Source organism: Arachis stenosperma, chromosome 7 (genome assembly GCF_014773155.1).
Source record: "Arachis stenosperma cultivar V10309 chromosome 7, arast.V10309.gnm1.PFL2, whole genome shotgun sequence".
NCBI classification, from domain to species: Eukaryota; Viridiplantae; Streptophyta; class Magnoliopsida; order Fabales; family Fabaceae; genus Arachis; species Arachis stenosperma.
Window position 1 is genome coordinate 24,545,803 of NC_080383.1, and position 20,374 is coordinate 24,566,176.

A 20,374-nucleotide genomic window follows, 5' to 3' on the forward strand; every position below is an offset into this window, starting at 1 on the left:
CATTGAATCCTACTCAGAATACCACAGACAAGGTTAGACCTTCCGGATTCTCTTGAATGCCGCCATCAGTTCTCGCCTATACCACGAAGATTCCGGTTAAAGAATCCAAGAGATAAACATTAGAGCCTCGTTTGCTTGTAGAACAAGAGTGGTTGTCAGTCACTTTGTTCATGAGTGAAAATGATGATGAGCATCACATAATCATCACATTCATCATGTTCTTGGGTGCAAATGAATATCTTGGACAAAGAACAAGCGGAATTGAATAGAAGAACAATAGTAATTGCATTAATACTCGAGGTACAACAGAGCTCCACACCTTAATCTATGGTGTGTAGAAACTCCACCGTTGAAAATACATAAGAACAAGAGTGATCATTGGTTTCGGCCCCAGAGAGGGAACCAGAAGAACCAAGATGAAAATACAATAGTAAAAGGTCCTATATATAGAGAACTAGTAGCCTAGGGTGTACAGAGATGAGTAAATGACATAAAAATCTACTTCCGGGCCCACTTGGTGTGTGCTTGGGCTGAGCAATGAAGCATTTTTCGTGTAGAGACTCTTCTTGGAGTTAAACGCCAGCTTTTATGCCAGTTTGGGCGTTTAACTCCCATTTTGGTGCCAGTTCCGGCGTTTAACGCTGGAATTTCTAAAGGTGACTTTGAACGCCGGTTTGGGCCATCAAATCTTGGGCAAAGTATGGACTATTATATATTGCTGGAAAGCCCAGGATGTCTACTTTCCAAAGCCGTTGAGAGCGCGCCAATTGGGCTTCTGTAGCTCCAGAAAATCCACTTCGAGTGCAGGGAGGTCAGAATCCAACAGCATCTGCAGTCCTTTTCAGTCTCTGAATCAGATTTTTGCTCAGGTCCCTCAATTTCAGCCAGAAAATACCTGAAATCACAGAAAAACACACAAACTCATAGTAAAGTCCAGAAAAGTGAATTTTAACTAAAAACTAATAAAAATATACTAAAAACTCAACAAAATATACTAAAAACATACTAAAAACAATGCCAAAAAGCGTACAAATTATCCGCTCATCACAACACCAAACTTAAATTGTTGCTTGTCCTCAAGCAACTGAAAATCAAATAAGATAAAAAGAAGAGAATATACTATAGACTCCAAATTATCAATGAAACTTAGCTCCAAATTAGATGAGCGGGACTAGTAGCTTTTTGCCTCCGAACAGTTTTGGCATCTCACTTTATCCTTTGAAATTCAGAATGATTGGCTTCTTTAGGAACTCAGAATTTAGATAGTGTTATTGATTCTCCTAGTTAAGTATGATGATTCTTGAACACAACTACTTATTGAGTCTTGGCCGTGGCCCAAAGCACTCTGTCTTCCAGTATTACCACCGGATACATACATGCCACAGACACATAATTGGGTGAACCTTTTCAGATTGTGACTCAGCTTTGCTAGAGTCCCCAACTAGAGGTGTCCAGGGTTCTTAAGCACACTCTTTTTGCCTTGGATCGCAACTTTATTTCTTTCTTTTTCTTTCTTTTTTCTTTTTTTTTTCGTTTTTCTCTTTCTCTCTTTTTTTTTTGTATTCACTGCTTTTTCTTGCTTCAAGAATCATTTTTATGATTTTTCAGATCCTCAGTAACATTTCTCCTTTTTCATCATTCTTTCAAGAGCCAACAATTTTAACATTCATGAACAACAAATTCAAAAGACATATGCACTGTTCAAGCATACATTCAGAAAACAAAAAGTATTGTCACCACATCAAACTAATTAAGCTAGTTTTAAAGATGAATTCGAAATCCTGTACTTCTTGTTCTTTTGTGATAAAAACAGTTTTCATTTAAGAGAGGTGATGGATTCATAGGACATTCATAACTTTAAGGCATAGACACTAAGACACTAATGATCATAAGACACAAACATGGACAAACATAAGCATAAATTTTCGAAAAAAAACAGGAAAATGAAGAACAAGGAGATTAAAGAACGGGTCCACCTTAGTGATGGCGGCTTGTTCTTCCTCTTGAAGGTCTTATGGAGTGCTTGAGCTCCTCAATGTCTCTTCCTTGTCTTTGTTGCTCCTCTCTCATGATTCTTTGATCTTCTCTAATTTCATGGAGGAGGATGGAATGTTCTTGGTGCTCCACCCTTAGTTGTCCCATGTTGGAACTCAATTCTCCTAGGGAGGTGTTCAGTTGCTCCCAATAGTCTTGTGGAGGAAAGTGCATCCCTTGAGATGAATCTCAGGGATCTCATGATGAGAGGGGTCTCTTGTTTGCTCCATCTTTTTCTTAGTGATGGGCTTGAGGTCATGCCTTCTCAGTTGAACCGGCTTTCCTCTTGAATCTCTCTTCCATTGAGCGCCCTCTTCACAAATGTCTGTGAGGACTTGATCCAACCTTTGATCAAAGTTGACCCTTCTTCATGGCCACAACTTCATAGAAGTGGTCTTGATGCACCCTTGAGATGAATCTCTCCATCTCCCATGACTCGGAGGTGAAAGCTTTTGCCTTCCCTTTCCTCTTTTTAGAGGTTTCTCCGGCCTTGGATGCCATAAATGGTTATGGAAAAACAAAAAGCACTGCTTTTACCACACCAAACTTAAAAGGTTTGCTCGTCCTCGAGCAAAAGAAGAAAGAAGAGAGTAGAAGAAGAAGAAATGAGGAAGAAGGGAATGGCTTTGTGTTCGGCCAAAGAGGGGGAGAAGTGGTGTTTAGGGTGTGTGAAAATGAAAGAGTGAAGATGATAGTGGGATTTGATAGGTGGGGGGTTTTTGGGAAAGAGGTGTTGAGGTGATTGGTGAATGGGTGAAGAAGAGAGAGGGTGGTGGGGTTGGTGGAGATCCTGTGGGGTCCACAGATCCTGAGGTGTCAAGGAAAAGTCATCCCTGCACTAAATGGCATGCAAAAACGTGTTTTGAGCCAATTCTGGCGTTAAACGCCGGGCTGGTGCCCATTTCTGGCGTTTAACGCCAGGTTCTTGCCCTTTTCTGGCGTTTAACGCCAGTCTGGTGCCCCTTTCTGGCGTTAAACGCCCAGAATGGTGCCAGACTGGGCGTTAAACGCCCACCTGCTAGCCTTACTGGCGTTTAAACGCCAGTAAGTTCTTCCTCTAGGGTGTGCTATTTTTCTTCCTGTTTTTCATTCTGTTTTTGCTTTTTCAATTGATTTTGTTACTTCTCATGATCATCAACCTACAAAAAAACATAAAATAACAAAAGAAAAATGGATAAAATATAACATTGGGTTGCCTCCCAACAAGCGCTTCTTTAATGTCAGTAGCTTGACAGATGGCTCTCATGGAGCCTCACAAATGATCAGAGCAATGTGGGAACCTCCCAACACCAAACTTAGAGTTTGAATGTGGGGGTTCAACACCAAACTTAGAGTTTGGTTGTGGCCTCCCAACACCAAACTTAGAGTTTGACTGTGGGGGCTCTGTTTGGCTCTGTTTTGAGAGAAGCTCTTCATGCTTCCTCTCCATGATGACAGAGGGATATCCTTGAGCTTTAAACACCAAGGATTCTTCATTCACTTGAATGATCAACTCTCCTCTATCAACATCAATCACAGACTTTGCTGTGGCTAGGAAGGGTCTGCCAAGGATGATGGTTTCATCCATGCACCTCCCAGTCTCTAGGACTATGAAATCAGCAGGGATGTAATGGTTTTCAATCTTCACCAAAACATCCTCTACAAGTCCATGAGCTTGTTTTCTTGAGTTGTCTGCCATCTCTAATGAGATTCTTGCAGCTTGCACCTCAAAGATCCCTAGCTTCTCCATTACAGAGAGAGGCATGAGGTTTACACTTGACCCTAAGTCACACAGAGCCTTCTTGAAGGTCATGGTGCCTATGGTACAAGGTATTGAAAACTTCCCAGGATCTTGTCTCTTTTGAGGTAATTTCTGCCTAGACAAGTCATCCAGTTCTTTGGTGAGTAAAGGAGGTTCATTCTCCCAAGTCTCATTTCCAAATAACTTGTCATTTAGCTTCATGATTGCTCCAAGGTATTTAGCAACTTGCTCTTCAGTGACATACTCATCCTCTTCAGAGGAAGAATACTCATCAGAGCTCATGAAAGGCAGAAGTAAGTCCAATGGAATCTCTATGGTCTCATTTTGAGCTTCAGATTCCCATGGTTCCTCATTGGGGAACTCAATGGAGGTCAGTGCACGCCCACTGAGGTCTTCCTCAGTGGCGTTCACTTCCTCTCCTTCCTCTCCAAATTCGGCCATGTTGATGGCCTTGCACTCTCCTTTTGGATTTTCTTCTGTATTGCTTGGGAGAGTACTAGGAGGGAGTTCAGTAACTTTCTTGCTCAGCTGTCCCACTTGTGCCTCCAAATTCCTAATGGAGGACCTTGTTTCAGTCATGAAACTTTGAGTGGTTTTGATTAGATCAGAGACCATAGTTGCTAAGTCAGAGGGGTTCTGCTTAGAATTCTCTGTCTGTTGCTGAGAAGATGATGGAAAAGGCTTGCCATTGCTAAACCTGTTTCTTCCACCATTATTGTTGTTAAAACCTTGTTGAGGTCTTTCTTGATTCTTCCATGAGAAATTTGGGTGATTTCTCCATGAAGAATTATAGGTGTTTCCATAGGGTTCTCCTAGGTAATTCACCTCTTCCATTGAAGGGTTCTCAGGATCATAGGCTTCTTCTTCAGATGAAGCATCCTTAGTACTGCTTGGTGCATTTTGCATTCCAGACAGACTTTGAGAGATCAAATTGACTTGTTGAGTCAATATCTTGTTCTGAGCCAGAATGGCATTCAGAGCATCAATCTCAAGAACTCCTTTCTTCTGATTTGTCCCATTGTTCACAGGATTCCTTTCAGAAGTGTGCATGAATTGGTTATTTGCAACCATTTTAATCAGCTCTTGAGCTTCTGTAGGTGTCTTCTTCAAATGAAGAGATCCTCCAGCAGAGCTATCCAAAGACATCTTGGGTAGTTCAGAGAGACCATCATAGAAAATACCTATGATGCTCCATTCAGAAAGCATGTCAGAAGGACATTTTTTGATCAATTGTTTGTATCTTTCCCAAGCTTCATAGAGGGATTCTCCATCCTTCTGTCTGAAGGTTTGGACTTCCACTCTAAGCTTACTCAATTTTTGAGGTGGAAAGAACTTTGCCAAGAAGGCATTGACTAGCTTTTCCCATGAGTCCAGGCTTTCTTTAGGTTGTGAGTCCAACCATGCCCTAGCTCTATCTCTTACAGTAAAAGGGAATAGCATAAGTCTATAGACCTCAGGGTCAACCCCATTAGTCTTGACAGTTGATGAGCGGATAATTTATACGCTTTTTGGCATTGTGTTTAAGTAGTTTTTAGTAAGTTCAAGCTACTTTTAGGGATGTTTTCATTAGTTTTTATGTTAAATTCACATTTCTGGACTTTACTATGAGTTTGTGTGTTTTTCTGTGATTTCAGGTAAATTCTGGCTGAAATTGAGGGACTTGAGCAAAACTCTGAAAAAGGCTGACAAAAGGACTGCTGATGCTATTGGAATCTGACCTCCCTGCACTCAAAATGGATTTTCTGGAGCTACAGAACTCCAAATGGCGCTCTCTCAATGGCTTTGGAAAGTAGACATCCAGAGCTTTCCAGCAATATATAATAGTCCATACTTTATTCGGAAATTGACGACGTAACCTGGCGTTGAACGCCAAGTACATGCTGCTGTCTGGAGTTAAACGCCAGAAAAACGTCATGATCCGGAGTTGAACGCCCAAAACACGTCATAACTCGGAGTTCCACTCCAAGAGAAGCCTCAGCTCGTGGATTGATCAAGCTCAGCCCAAACATACACCAAGTGGGCCCCGGAAGTAGATTTATGCATCAATTACTTACTCATGTAAACCCTAGGAGCTAGTTTATTATAAATAGAACATTTAACTAATGTATTTGACATCTTGGGACGCATAGTTCTCAGATCATGGGGGCTGGCTATTCGGCCATGCCTGAACCTTTTACTTATGTATTTTCAACGGTGGAGTTTCTGCACACCATAGATTAAGGGTGTGGAGCTCTGCTGTACCTCAAGTATTATTGCAGTTCTATTTTCTTTTATTCAATTCTCTCTTATTCTTATTCCAAGATATTCATTCGCACCCAAGAACATGATGAATGTGATGATTAGATAACCCTCATTATCATTCTCACTTATGAACGCGCGTGATTGACAACCACTTCCGTTCTACATGCAACAGAGCTTGAATGCGTATCTCTTAGATTCCCCAACAGAATCTTCGTGGTATAAGTTAGATAGATGGCGGCATTCATGAGAATCCGGAAAGTCTAAACCTTGTCTATGGTATTCCGAGTAGGATTCTAGGATTGAATGATTGTGACGAGCTTCAAACTCCTGAAGGCTGGGCGTGATGACAAGCGCAAAAGAATCAATAGATTCTATTCCAACCTGACTGAGAACCGACAGATGATTAGCCATGCGAGTGACAGCCGCAGAGGACCATTTTCACTGAGAGGATGGGATGTAGCCACTGACAACGGTGATGCCCTACATACAGCTTGCCATGGAGAGGAGTAAGAAGAATTGAGTTGAAGCAATAGGAGAGCAGGCGTCCTTGAGCCATACAGTATCTCCATATGCTTATCTGAAATTCCCACCAATGAATCTGCATAAGTGTTCTATCCTTTTTATTATTTCATCTATTTTCTTATTATTATTAATTTCCGAACCCATAAACCAATTTAAACTGCCTAACTGAGATTTACAAGGTGACCATAGCTTGCTTCATACCAACAATCTCTGTGGGATCGACCCTTACTCACGTAAGGTTTATTACTTGGACGACCCAGTACACTTGCTGGTTAGTTGAACGAGATTGTGGAAAGAAAGTGCTGAGTTAGTTTTTGTGCACATACCAAAGACCCAATATTGTTGATCACAATTTCGTCCACCAAGTTTTTGGCGCCGTTGCCGGGGATTGTTCGAGTATGGACAACTGACGGTTCATCTTGTTGCTCAGATTAGGTAATTTTCTTTTCAAAAATCTTTTTTCAAAATTTTTCTTTTCTTTTTCGTTTTTCCTAACATTATTTTCGAAAAAAAATTAATAAAAATACAAAAAAAAAGAAAATCATAAAAATAAAAAAAATATTTTGTGTTTCTTGTTTGAGTCTTGAGTCAATTTTTAAGTTTGGTGTCAATTGCATGCTTTTAAAATTTTCTTGCATTTTTCGAAAATTCCATGCATTCATAGTGTTCTTCATGATCTTCAAGTTGTTCTTGATAAGTCTTCTTGTTTGATCTTGATGTTTTCTTGTTTTGTGTCTTTTCTTGTTTTTCATGTGCATCTTTGCATTCATATTTTCCAAGCATGAAAAATTTCTAAGTTTGGTGTCTTGCATGTTTTCTTTGCATCAAAATTTTTTTTTAAAATTATGTTCTTGATGTTCATCATGATCTTCAAAGTGTTCTTGGTGTTCATCTTGACATTCATAGCATTCTTACATGCATTCATTGTTTTGATCTAAAAATTTTATGCATTGAGTATTTTTTGTTGTTTTTCTCTCTCATCTTTAAAAATTCAAAAATCAAAAAAATATCTTTTCCTTATTTCCCTCCAAATTTTCGAAAATTTGAGTTGACTTAGTCAAAAATTTTTAAAATTAGTTGTTTCTTACAAGTCAAGTCAAAATTTCAATTTTAAAAATCTTATCTTTTTAAAATCTTTTTCAAAAATCATATCTTTTTCATTTTTCTATATAATTTTTGAAAATTTCAAATTATTTTTAAAATATTTTTCTTATCTTTACATCTAATTTTCGAAAATTCACTAATAATTAATGTGATTGGTTCAAAAATTTGAAGTTTGTTACTTTCTTGTTAAGAAAGGTTCAATCTTTAAGTTCTAGAATCTTATCTTGTAGTTTCTTGTTAGTAAAGTAAATAATTTCAAAATTTTTGAATTAAATCTTTTTATCTTTTACTTGATCTTTTTCAAAAATTTTATCTTTTTCAAAATTTGATTTCAAAATATCTTATCTAACTTCTTTTCTTCTTATCTTTTTAAAATTTGATTTCAAATCTTTTTCAATCAACTAACTAACTTTTTGTTTGTTTCTTATCTCTTTCAAAACCACCTAACTACTTTTCCCTCTTTAATTTTCAAAAATACCTCTCTCTTTTTCAAAAATTCTTTTTAATTAATTAATTGTTTTAAATTTTAATTTCAATTATATTTTCTCTTTAATTTTCGAAAATCACTAACTCCTTTTCAAAATTATTTTCGAATTCTCCCTCCTCTTCTCTTCTTCTATTTAATTATTTAATTACTAACACTTCTCTTCACCTCTCTTCATTCAAAAATCCGAACCCTCTCCTTCATTCTTCTACCCCTTTCTTTTTCTACTAACATAAAGGAATCTCTATACTGTGACATAGAGGATTCCCCTTTCTTTTCTTGTTTTCTTCTCTTTCATATGAGCAGGAACAAGGATAAAGGCACTCTTGTTGAAATTGATCCAGAACCTGAAAGGACTCTGAAGAGAAAATTAAGAGAAGCTAAATTACAACAATCCAGAAACAACCTTTCAGAAATTTTCGAACAAGAGAAGGAGATGGCAGCCGAAAATAATAATAATAATGCAAGGAGAATGCTTGGTGACTTCACAAAGCCAACGTCCAAGTTTGATGGAAGAAGCATCTCCATTCCTGCCATTGGAGCCAATAACTTTGAGCTGAAACCTCAGCTAGTTGCTTTAATGCAACAAAACTGCAAGTTTTATGGACTTCCATCTGAAGATCCTTACCAATTTTTAACTGAGTTCTTGCAGATCTGTGAGACTGTAAAGACGAATGGAGTTGATCCTGAGGTCTACAGACTCATGCTTTTCCCTTTTGCTGTAAGAGACAGAGCTAGAATATGGTTGGATTCACAACCCAAGGATAGCCTGGACTCATGGGATAAGCTGGTCACTGCCTTCTTGGATAAATTCTTTCCTCCTCAAAAGCTGAGCAAGCTGAGAGTGGATGTGCAAACCTTTAAACAAAAAGATGGTGAATCCTTCTATGAAGCTTGGGAAAGATACAAGCAGCTGACCAAGAGATGTCCATCTGACATGTTCTCAGAATGGACCATATTAGATATATTCTATTATGGTCTCTCTGAATTTTCGAAAATGTCACTGGATCATTCTGCAGGTGGATCTATTCACCTGAAGAAAACGCCTGAAGAGGCTCAAGAACTCATTGACATGGTTGCAAATAACCAGTTCATGTACACTTCTGAGAGGAATTCTGTCAACAATGGGATACCTCAGAAGAAAGGAGTTCTTGAAATTGATGCTCTGAATGCCATATTGGCTCAGAACAAAGTGTTGACTCAACAGGTCAACATGATCTCTCAAAATCTGAATGGATTGCAACATGCATCCAACAGTACTAGAGAGGTAGCTTCTGAAGAAGCTTATGATCCTGAGAACCCTGCCATGACAGAGGTTAATTACATGGGTGAACCTTATGGAAACACCTATAACTCATCATGGAGAAATCATCCAAATTTCTCCTGGAAGGATCAACAAAAGCCTCAACAAGGCTTTAACAATGGTGGACGCAACAGGCTGGGCAATAGCAAGCCATATCCATCATCTTCTCAGCAACAGACAGAGAATTCCGAACAAAACACTTCTAATTTGGCCAATGTAGTCTCTGATCTGTCAAAGGCCACTTTCAGTTTCATGAATGAAACAAGATCCTCCATTAGAAATCTGGAGGCACAAGTGGGCCAGCTGAGTAAGAAAGTCATTGAAATCCTCCAGTATTCTCCCAAGCAATACAGAAGAGAATCCAAAAGGAGAGTGCAAGGACATTGACATAGTCAATATGGCCGAATGCACAAGGGAGGAGAAGGACGAAAATCCTAGTGAGGAAGACCTCCTGGGACGTCCCTCAAGCAAGAAGGAGTTTCCTATTAAGGATCCAAAGGAACCTGAGGGTCATAGAGACCATAGAGATTCCATTGAATCTCCTTCTGCCATTCATGAGCTCTGAAGACTATTCTTCCTCTGAAGAGGATGAAGATGTAATTGGAGAGCAAGTTGCTCAATATTTAGGAGCTATCATGAAGCTGAATGCCAAGTTATTTGGTAATGAGACTTGGGAAAGTGAACCTCCCTTGCTCATTAATGAACTGGATTCTTGGATTCAGAAAACTCTACCTCAAAAGAAACAAGATCCTGGCAAGTTCTTAATACCTTGTACCATAGGCACCATGATCTTTGAAAAAGCTCTGTGTGATCTGGGGTCAGGGATAAATCTTATGCCACTCTCTGTAACGGAGAAGCTGGGGATCATTGAGGTACAGCCTGCCTTGTTCTCATTGCAATTGGCAGACAAGTCATTGAGACAAGCTTATGGGTTAGTAGAGGACGTTCTAGTAAAGGTTGAAGGCCTTTACATCCCTACTGATTTCATAATCCTAGACACTAGGAAGGAAGATGATGAATGTATCATCCTTGGAAGACCTTTCCTAGCCACAGCAGAAGCTGTGATAGATGTCAACAGAGGAGAATTAGTCCTTCAATTGAATGGGGAATACCTTGTGTTTAAGGCATATGGCCATCCCTCTGTGACAAAAGAGAGTAAGCATGAAGAGCTTCTCTCAGTTCAGAGTCAAGAAGAGCCCCCACAGTCAAACTCTAAGTTTGGTGTTGGGAGGCCACAACCAAACTCTAAGTTTGGTGTTAAAATCCTATATCCACACTCTAAGTTTGGTGTGGACAACTATACAACATTGACCTGAGCACCTTGTGACTCCATGAGAGCCACTGTCAAGCTATTGACATTAAAGAAGCGCTTGTTGGGAGGCAACCCAATTTTTATTTATCTAATTTTATTTTATTCTATTTTTTTTGTTATTTTGTGTTTTATTAGGTACATGATCATGAGGAGTCACGAAAAAATCAAAAAAATTAAAAACAGAATCAAAAACAGCAGAAGAAAAAAAAAATACACACCCTGGAGGACGCACAGGCTGGCGTTCAACGCCAGTAAGATGCATCTGGCTGGCGTTCAACGCCAGAACAGAGCACCATTCTGGCGCTGAACGCCAGAAACAAGCAACATCCTGGCGTTGAACGCCAGGAATGTGCCTAGAGGAGAAAAGCTGGCGCTGAACGCCAGTAACAAGCATGAAACTGGCGTTCAACGCCAGAAACATGCATTACATGGGCGTTGAACGCCCAGAACGTGCATCAATGGGCGTTTGAACGCCAGAATGATGCATGAAGGCATTTTACATGCCTATATGGTGAAGGAATGATATTTCTTTACACCTCAGGATCTGTGGACCCCACAGGATCCCCACCTACCATATTCCCACCTTACCTTTTAATCCTAATCACACTCTCCTAATCCTAAATCTCATTCTTTCTACTCCCCATGTCACACTTCCCAACACCCATCACCAATCACCTCAATTCCTCTTCCCAATTCCCCCATTCACCATTCACATCACCCCACTCTTCCCCATAAACCCCACCTACCTTCATAAAATTCAAATTCAATTTCCCACCCATTCCCACCCAATTTGGCCGAACACCCACCCTCCCCTCTCCCTATAAAAACCCTTCCCTTCTCCTTCATTTTCACACAACACTACACCTTCTTCTCCCACATAGCCGAACCTACCTCTCTCCCTCTCTACCATATTTTCTTCTTCTACTCTTCTTTTCTTTTTTTGCTCGAGGACGAGCAAAATTTAAGTTTGGTGTGGTAAAAGCATAAGCTTTTTGTTTTTCCATTACCAATGGCACCTAAGGCCGGAGTATCCTCTAGAAAAGGAAAAGGGAAGGCAAAAGCTTCCACCTCCGAGTCATGGGAGATGGAAAGATTCATCTCCAAGAGCCATCAAGACCACTTCTATGATGTTGTGGCAAAGAAGAAGGTGATCCCTGAGGTCCCTTTCAAGCTCAAGAAAAATGAGTATCCGGAGATCCGACATGAAATTCGAAGAAGAGGTTGGGAAGTCTTAACCAACCCCATGCAACAAGTCGGGATCTTAATGGTTCAAGAGTTCTATGCCAATGCATAGATCACTAGGAACCATGACCAAGGTATGAACCCGAGTCCAAAGAATTATCTCACAATGGTTAGGGGGAAATACTTGGATTTCAGTCCGGAAAATGTGAGGTTGGCGTTTCACTTGCCTATGATGCAAGTTGATGAACGCCCCTACACTAGGAGGGTCAACTTTAATCAAAGGTTGGACCAAGTCCTTATGGACATTTGTGTGGAAGGAGCTCAGTGGAGAATAGATTCCAAGGGCAAGCCAGTCCAACTAAGAAGACTGGACCTCAAGCCTATAGCTAGAGGATGGTTGGAGTTCATTCAAGGCTCTATCATTCCTACTAGCAACCCATCTGAAGTTACTGTGGATCGGGCCATCATGATCCATAGCATCATGATTGGAGAGGAAGTAGAAGTTCATGAGGTCATCTCCAATGAAATCTACAAAATAGCCGACAAGCCCTCACCTATGGCACGGCTAGCTTTTCCTCACCTTATTTGCCATCTATGTTACTCAGCTGGAGTTATCATAGAAGGAGATGTCTCTATTGAAGAAGACAAGCCCATCACCAAGAAAAGGATGGAGCAAGCAAGAGAAGCTTCTCACGGCCCTCAAGAAGTGCATGAGGAAGCTCATCATCAACAAATTCCTGAGATGCCCCAAGGGATGCACTTTCCCCCAAACAATTATTGGGAGCAACTCAACACCTCCTTAGAAGATTTGAGTCACAATGTGGAACAATTAAGGGTGGAACATCATGAGCACTCCATCATTCTCCAAGAAATAAGAGAAGATCAAAGAGCAATGAGGGAGGAGCAACAAAGGCAAGGAAGGGACATAGAAGAGCTTAAGAACATCATTGGTCCTTCAAGAAGAAGACGCCACTAAAGGTGGATTCATTCCTTGTTCTTATTTCTTTCTGCTTTTCGGTTTTTAATGTTGTGTTTATCTATGTTTTGTGTCTTTACTTCATGATCATTAGTATGTAACCATGCCTTAAAGCTATGAATAAATTCCATTAATCCTTCACCTCTCTTAAAAGAAAAATGTTTTAATTCAAAAGAACAAGAAGTACATGAATTTCGAATTTATCCTTGAAATTAATTTAATTATATTGATGTGGTGACAATACTTTTTGTTTTCTGAATGAATGCTTGAACAGTGCATTTGTCTTTTGATCTTGTTGTTTATGAATGTTAAAATTGTTGGCTCTTGAAAGAATGATGAACAAAGAGAAATGTTATTGATGATCTGAAAAAAATCATGAAATTGATTCTTGAAGCAAGAAAAAGCAGTGAAAAAGAAAAAGCATTCGAAAAAAAAAGAGTATATAGAAAAAGAAGGAGCAGTAGAAAAAGCCAATAGCCCTTAAAACCAAAAGGCAAGGGTAAAAAGGATCCAAGGCTTTGAGCATCAATGGATAGGAGGGCCCAAGGAAATAAAATCCAGGCCTAAGCAGCTAAATCAAGCTGTCCCTAACCATGTGCTTATGTCATGAAGGTCCAAGTAAAAAGCTTGAGACTAAGTGGTTAAAGTCGTGATCCAAGGCAAAAGAGTGTGCTTAAGAGCTCTGGACACCACTAACTGGGGACTTTAGCAAAGCTAAGTCACAATCTGAAAAGGTTCACCCAGTTATGTGTCTGTGGTATTTATGTATCCGGTGGTAATACTGGAAAACAAAATGCTTAGGGCCACGGCCAAGACTCATAAGTAGCTGTGTTCAAGAATCAACATGCTTAAACTAGGAAAGTCAATAACTCTATCCAAAATTCGAAGTTCTCAGAGAAGCCAATCATTCTAAACTTCAAAGGAAAAAGTGAGATGCCAAAACTGTTCAGAAGCAAAAAGTTACAAGTCCCGCTCATCTAATTATAATTAATATTCATTGATATTCTGGAATTTATAGTATATTCTCTTCTTTTTCTCCTATTTGATTTTCAGTTGCTTGGGGACAAGCAACAATTTAAGTTTGGTGTTGTGATGAGCGGATAATTTATACGCTTTTTGGCATTGTTTTTAGGTAGTTTTTAGTAAGTTCAAGCTACTTTTAGGGATGTTTTCCTTAGTTTTTATGTTAAATTCACATTTCTGGACTTTACTATGAGTTTGTGTGTTTTTCTGTGATTTCAGGTAAATTCTGACTGAAATTGAGGGATTTGAGCAAAACTCTGAAAAAGGCTGACAAAAAGGACTGCTGATGCTGTTGGATTCTGACCTCCCTGCACTCGAAATGGATTTTCTGGAGCTACAGAACACCAAATGGCGCGCTCTCAACGGCGTTGGAAATTAGACATCCAGGGCTTTCCAGCAATATATAATAGTCCATACTTTATTCGGAAATTGACGACGTAACTTGGTGTTGAACGCCAAGTTCATGCTGGTGTCTGGAGTTAAACGCCAGAAAAACGTCATGATCCGGAGTTGAACGCCCAAAACATGTCATAACTTGGAGTTCAACTCCAAGAGAAGCCTCAGCTCGTGGATTGATCAAGCTCAGCCCAAGCATACACCAAGTGGGCCCCGGAAGTGGATTTATGCATCAATTACTTACTCATGTAAACCCTAGGAGCTAGTTTATTATAAATAGAACTTTTTACTATCATACTATCATCCTGGATTGTATTTTGAATCCTGTGATCACGTTTTGAGGGCTGGCCATTCGGCCATGCCTGAACCTTTTACTTATGTATTTTCAACGGTGGAGTTTCTGCACACCATAGATTAAGGGTGTGGAGCTCTGCTGTACCTCAAGTATTAATGCAGTTCTATTTTCTTTTATTCAATTCTCTCTTATTCTTATTCCAAGATATTCATTCGCACCCAAAAACATGATGAATGTGATGATTAGATAACCCTCATTATCATTCTCACTTATGAACGCGCGTGATTGACAACCACTTCCGTTCTACATGCAACAGAGCTTGAATGCGTATCTCTTAGATTCCCCAACAGAATCTTCGTGGTATAAGTTAGATAGATGGCGGCATTCATGAGAATCCGGAAAGTCTAAACCTTGTCTATGGTATTCCGAGTAGGATTCTAGGATTGAATGACTGTGACGAGCTTCAAACTCCTGAAGGCTGGGCGTGATGACAAGCGCAAAAGAATCAATGGATTCTATTCCAACCTGATTGAGAACCGACAGATGATTAGCCATGCGAGTGACAGCCGCAGAGGACCATTTTCACTGAGAGGATGGGATGTAGCCACTGACAACGGTGATGCCCTACATACAGCTTGCCATGGAAAGGAGTAAGAAGAATTGAGTTGAAGCAGTAGGAGAGCAGGCGTCCTTGAGCCTTACAGTACCTCCATATGCTTATCTGAAATTTTCACCAATGAATCTGCATAAGTGTTCTATCCTTTTTATTATTTCATCTATTTTCTTATTATTATTAATTTCCGAACCCATAAACCAATTTAAACTGCCTAACTGAGATTTACAAGGTGACCATAGCTTGCTTCATACCAACAATCTCTGTGGGATCGACCCTTACTCACGTAAGGTTTATTACTTGGACGACCCAGTACACTTGCTGGTTAGTTGAACGAGATTGTGGAAAGAAAGTGCTGAGTTAGTTTTTGTGCACATACCAAAGACCCAATATTGTTGATCACAATTTCGTCCACCAGATCTCATGTCGGATCTCCGGATATTCACTCTTTTTGAGTGAAAAAGGGACCTCGGGGATCACCTTCTTCAAGGCCACAACTTCATAGAAGTGGTCTTGATGCACCCTTGAGATGAATCTCTCCATCTCCCATGACTCGGAGGTGGAAGCTTTTGCCTTCCCTTTCCTCTTTCTAGAGGTTTCTCCGGCCTTGGATGCCATAAATGGTTATGGAAAAACAAAAAGTACTGCTTTTACCACACCAAACTTAAAAGGTTTGCTCGTCCTCGAGCAAAAGAAGAAAGAAGAGAGTAGAAGAAGAAGAAATGAGGAAGAAGGGAATGGCTTTGTGTTCGGCCAAAGAGGGGGAGAAGTGGTGTTTAGGTTGTGGGAAAATGAAGGAGTGAAGATGGGTATATATAGGAGTGGGGGAAGGGTTATGGTTCGGCTATGGAAGGGTTTGGGAGGGAAAGTGGTTTGAATTTGAATGGTGAGGTAGGTGGGGTTTTATGAAGGATGGATGTGAGTAGTGAAGAGAAAGATGGGATTTGATAGGTGAAGGGTTTTTGGGGAAGAGGTATTGAGGTGATTGGCGAATGGGTGAAGAAGAGAGAGGGTGGTGGGGTAGGTGGGGATCCTGTGGGGTCCACAGATCCTAAGGTGTCAAGAAAAAGTCATCCCTGCACCAAATGGCATGCAAAATTGCGTTTTTAGCCAATTCTGGCGTTAAACGCCGGGCTGGTGCCCATTTCTGGCGTTTAACGCCAGGTTCTTGCCCTTTCCTGGCGTTTAACGCCAGTCTGGTGCCCCTTTCTGGCGTTAAACGCCCAGAATGGTGCCAGACTGGGCGTTAAACGCCCACCTGCTAGCCTTACTGGCGTTTAAACGCCAGTAGGTTCTTCCTCCAGGGTGTGCTGTTTTTCTTCCTGTTTTTCATTCTGTTTTTGTTTTTTCAATTGATTTTGTGACTTCTCATGATCATCAACCTACAAAATAAAATAAAATAACAAAGGAAAATATATAAAATATAACATTGGGTTGCCTCCCAACAAGCGCTTCTTTAATGTCAGTAGCTTGACAGAGGGCTCTCATGGAGCCTCACATTTTCTCAGAGCAATGTTGGAACCTCCCAACACCAAACTTAGAGTTTGAATGTGGGGGTTCAACACCAAACTTAGAGTTTGGTTGTGCCTCCCAACACCAAACTTAGAGTTGACTGTGGGGGCTCTGTTTGACTCTGATTTGAGAGAAGCTCTTCATGCTTCCTCTCCATGGTGACAGAGGGATATCCTTGAGCCTTAAACACAAGGGGTTCTTCATTCACTTGAATGATCAGTTCACCTCCATCAACATCAATCACAGCCTTTGCTGTGGCTAGGAAGGGTCTACCAAGGATGATAGATTCATCCATGCACTTCCCAGTCTCTAGGACTATGAAATCAGCAGGGATGTAATGGTCTTCAATCTTTACCAGAACATCCTCTACAAGTCCATAAGCTTGTTTTCTTGAATTGTCTGCCATCTCTAGTGAGATTTTTGCAGCTTGTACCTCAAAGATCCCTAGCTTCTCCATTACAGAGAGAGGCATGAGGTTTACACTTGACCCTAAGTCACACAGAGCCTTCTTGAAGGTCATGGTGCCTATGGTACAAGGTAGTGAAAACTTCCCAGGGTCTTGTCTCTTTTGAGGTAATTTCTGCCTAGACAAGTCATCCAGTTCTTTGGTGAGCAAAGGAGGTTCGTTCTCCCAAGTCTCATTTCCAAATAACTTGTCATTTAGCTTCATGATTGCTCCAAGGTATTTAGCAACTTGCTCTTCAGTGACATATCATCCTCTTCAGAGGAGGAATACTCATCAGAGCTCATGAAAGGCAGAAGTAAGTCCAATGGTCTCATTTTGAGCCTTAGAATGGTCTCATTAAAGGCTAGTGCACGCCCATTGAGGTCTTCCTCAGTGGCGTTCACTTCCTTTCCTTCCTCTCCAAATTCGGCCATGTTGATGGCCTTGCACTCTCCTTTTGGATTTTCTTCTGTATTGCTTGGAAGAGTACTAGGAGGGAGTTCAGTAATTTTCTTGCTCAGCTATCCCACTTGTGCCTCCAAATTTCTAATGGAGGACCTTGTTTCAGTCATGAAATTTTGAGTGGTTTTGATTAGATCAGAGACCATGGTTGCTAAGTCAGAGTGGTTCTGCTTAGAATTCTCTGTCTGTTGCTGAGAAGATGATGGAAAAGGCTTGCCATTGCTAAACCTGTTTCTTCCACCATTATTGTTGTTGAAACCTTGTTGAGGTCTCTGTTGATCCTTCCATGAGAAATTTGGATGATTTCTCCATGAAGAATTATAGGTGTTTCCATAGGGTTCTCCTAGGTAATTCACCTCTTCCATTGAAGGGTTCTCAGGATCATAGGCTTCTTCTTCAGATGAAGCATCCTTAGTACTGCTTGGTGCATTTTTCATTCCAGACAGACTTTGAGAAATCAAATTGACTTGTTGAGTCAATATCTTGTTCTGAGCCAGAATGGCATTCAGAGTATCGATCTCAAGAACTCCTTTCTTCTGATTAGTCCCATTGTTCACAGGATTCCTTTCAGAAGTGTACATGAATTGGTTATTTGCAACCATTTCAATCAGCTCTTGAGCTTCTGTAGGCGTCTTCTTCAAATGAAGAGATCCTCCAGCAGAGCTATCCAAAGACATCTTGGACAGTTCAGAGAGACCATCATAGAAAATACCTATGATGCTCCATTCAGAAAGCATGTCAGAAGGACATTTTCTGATCAATTGTTTGTATCTTTCCCAAGCTTCATAGAGGGATTCTCCATCCTTCTGTCTGAAGGTTTGGACTTCCACTCTAAGCTTACTCAATTTTTGAGGTGGAAAGAACTTTGCCAAGAAGGCATTGACTAGCTTTTCCCATGAGTCCAGGCTTTCTTTAGGTTGTGAGTCCAACCATGTCCTAGCTCTGTCTCTTACAGCAAAAGGGAATAGCATAAGTCTGTAGACCTCAAGGTCAACCCCATTAGTCTTGACAGTGTCACAGATTTGCAAGAACTCAGCCAAAAACTGATGAGGATCTTCCAATGGAAGTCCATGGAACTTGCAATTCTGTTGCATTAGAGAAACTAATTGAGGCTTAAGCTCAAAGTTGTTTGCTCCAATGGCAGGGATAGAGATGCTTCTCCCATAGAAGTCGGGAGTAGGTGCAGTAAAGTCACCCAGCACCTTCCTTGCATTGTTTGCATTGTTGTTGTTTTCGGCTGCCATGTCTTCTTCTTTGAAGATTTCTGTTAGGTCCTCTACAAAGAGTTGTGCCTTAGCTTCTCTTAGCTTTCGCTTCAAGGTCCTTTCAGGTTCAGGGTCAGCTTCAACAAGAATGCCTTTGTCTTTGTTCCTGCTCATATGAAAGAGAAGAGAACAAGAAAATGTGGAATCCTCTATGTCACAGTATAGAGATTCCTTTAGGTGTCAGAGGAAAAGAAAAATAGAGGGAAGAAGGAGAAGAATTCGAACTTAGTCAGATAGAGTTCGAACTGTGCATTGAGGAGGAGTGGTACTCCATAAATAGAAGGATGTGAGAAGAGAGGAGGAAATTTTTCGAAAATTAATTAAAAAAAGATTTTAAAAACATTTTGAAAAACTTTAATTTGATTTTCGAAAATCAAGAGTGAGAAAGGGATCAAGTAATTTTTGAAAAAGATTTTGAAATTAGAAATCAAAAAGATTTGATTTGAAAACTATTTTGAAAAAGATGAGGTTAAGAAGATTTGATTGGTTTTTAAAAAAAATGTGATTGAGAAGATATGATTTGAAAATAATTTTAAAAAGATTTGATTTTAAAAATTAATGACTTGCCTAACAAGAAAAGATATGATTCAAACATTAAACCTTTCTCAACAGAAAAGGCAACATACTTGAAATGTTCAATCAAATCATTAATTGTTAGCAAGTATCTTTGAAAAAGGAAAGAAATTGATTTTGAAAACATTTGATTGAAAAGATATGATTTGAAAAAGATTTGATTTGGAAAAATTTTGAAAACTTGAAAAAAAATTGATTTGAAAACAAAATTCTCCCCCTTGTGCCATCCTGGCGTTAAACGCCCAGAATGGTGCACATTCTGGCGTTTAACGCCCAATGCACTACCTTTTTGGGCGTTAAACGCCCAACCAGGTACCCCGGCTGGCGTTTAAACGCCAGTCTGTCCTTCTTCACTGGGCGTTTTGAACGCCCAGCTTTCTTGTGTAATTCCTCTGCTGCATGTTCTGAATCTTCAGTTCCCTGTACTATTGACTTGAAAATAGAACCAAGATCAAATAAACAATGCATGAAAGACACCAAACTTAAAATTAGACACTAGACTCAACAAGAAACATAAAATATTTTTGGTTTTTATGATTTTGAAATTTTTTTTTTTTGGATTTTTCAAAAATTATATGGAAATAGAAAATAAAGGTTTCAGAATTCTTAATTTGGATTCCAGGAATCATTGCAATGCTAGTCTAAGACTCCGGTCCAGGAATTAGACATGGCTTCACAGCCAGCCAAGCTTTCAAAGAAAGCTTCGGTCCAAAACACTAGACATGGCCAATGGCCAGCCAAGCCTTAGCAGATCATTGCTCCAATAGCAAGATTGATAGAGATTAATAAGCTTTTGTGATGATCAGTTGAAACCTCGGTCCAATAAGATTAGACATGGCTTCTCAGCCAGCCAGATTTCAACAGGTCATCATGAAACTCTAGAACTCATTC

General features: G+C 39.9%; 2 non-coding genes across 2 annotated transcripts; both read left to right on the forward strand.

Moving 5' to 3' along the window:
* Positions 1–4,975: 4,975 nt before the first annotated feature.
* On the forward strand, positions 4,976–5,083 carry LOC130942401 (small nucleolar RNA R71). Its single transcript, XR_009070971.1, has one exon. It is a non-coding gene; the product is annotated as a small nucleolar RNA R71 (small nucleolar RNA).
* A 13,293-nt stretch (positions 5,084–18,376) lies between these two features.
* Positions 18,377–18,484, forward strand: LOC130942869 (small nucleolar RNA R71). Its single transcript, XR_009071415.1, has one exon. It is a non-coding gene; the product is annotated as a small nucleolar RNA R71 (small nucleolar RNA).
* The last annotated feature ends 1,890 nt before the right edge of the window (positions 18,485–20,374 follow it).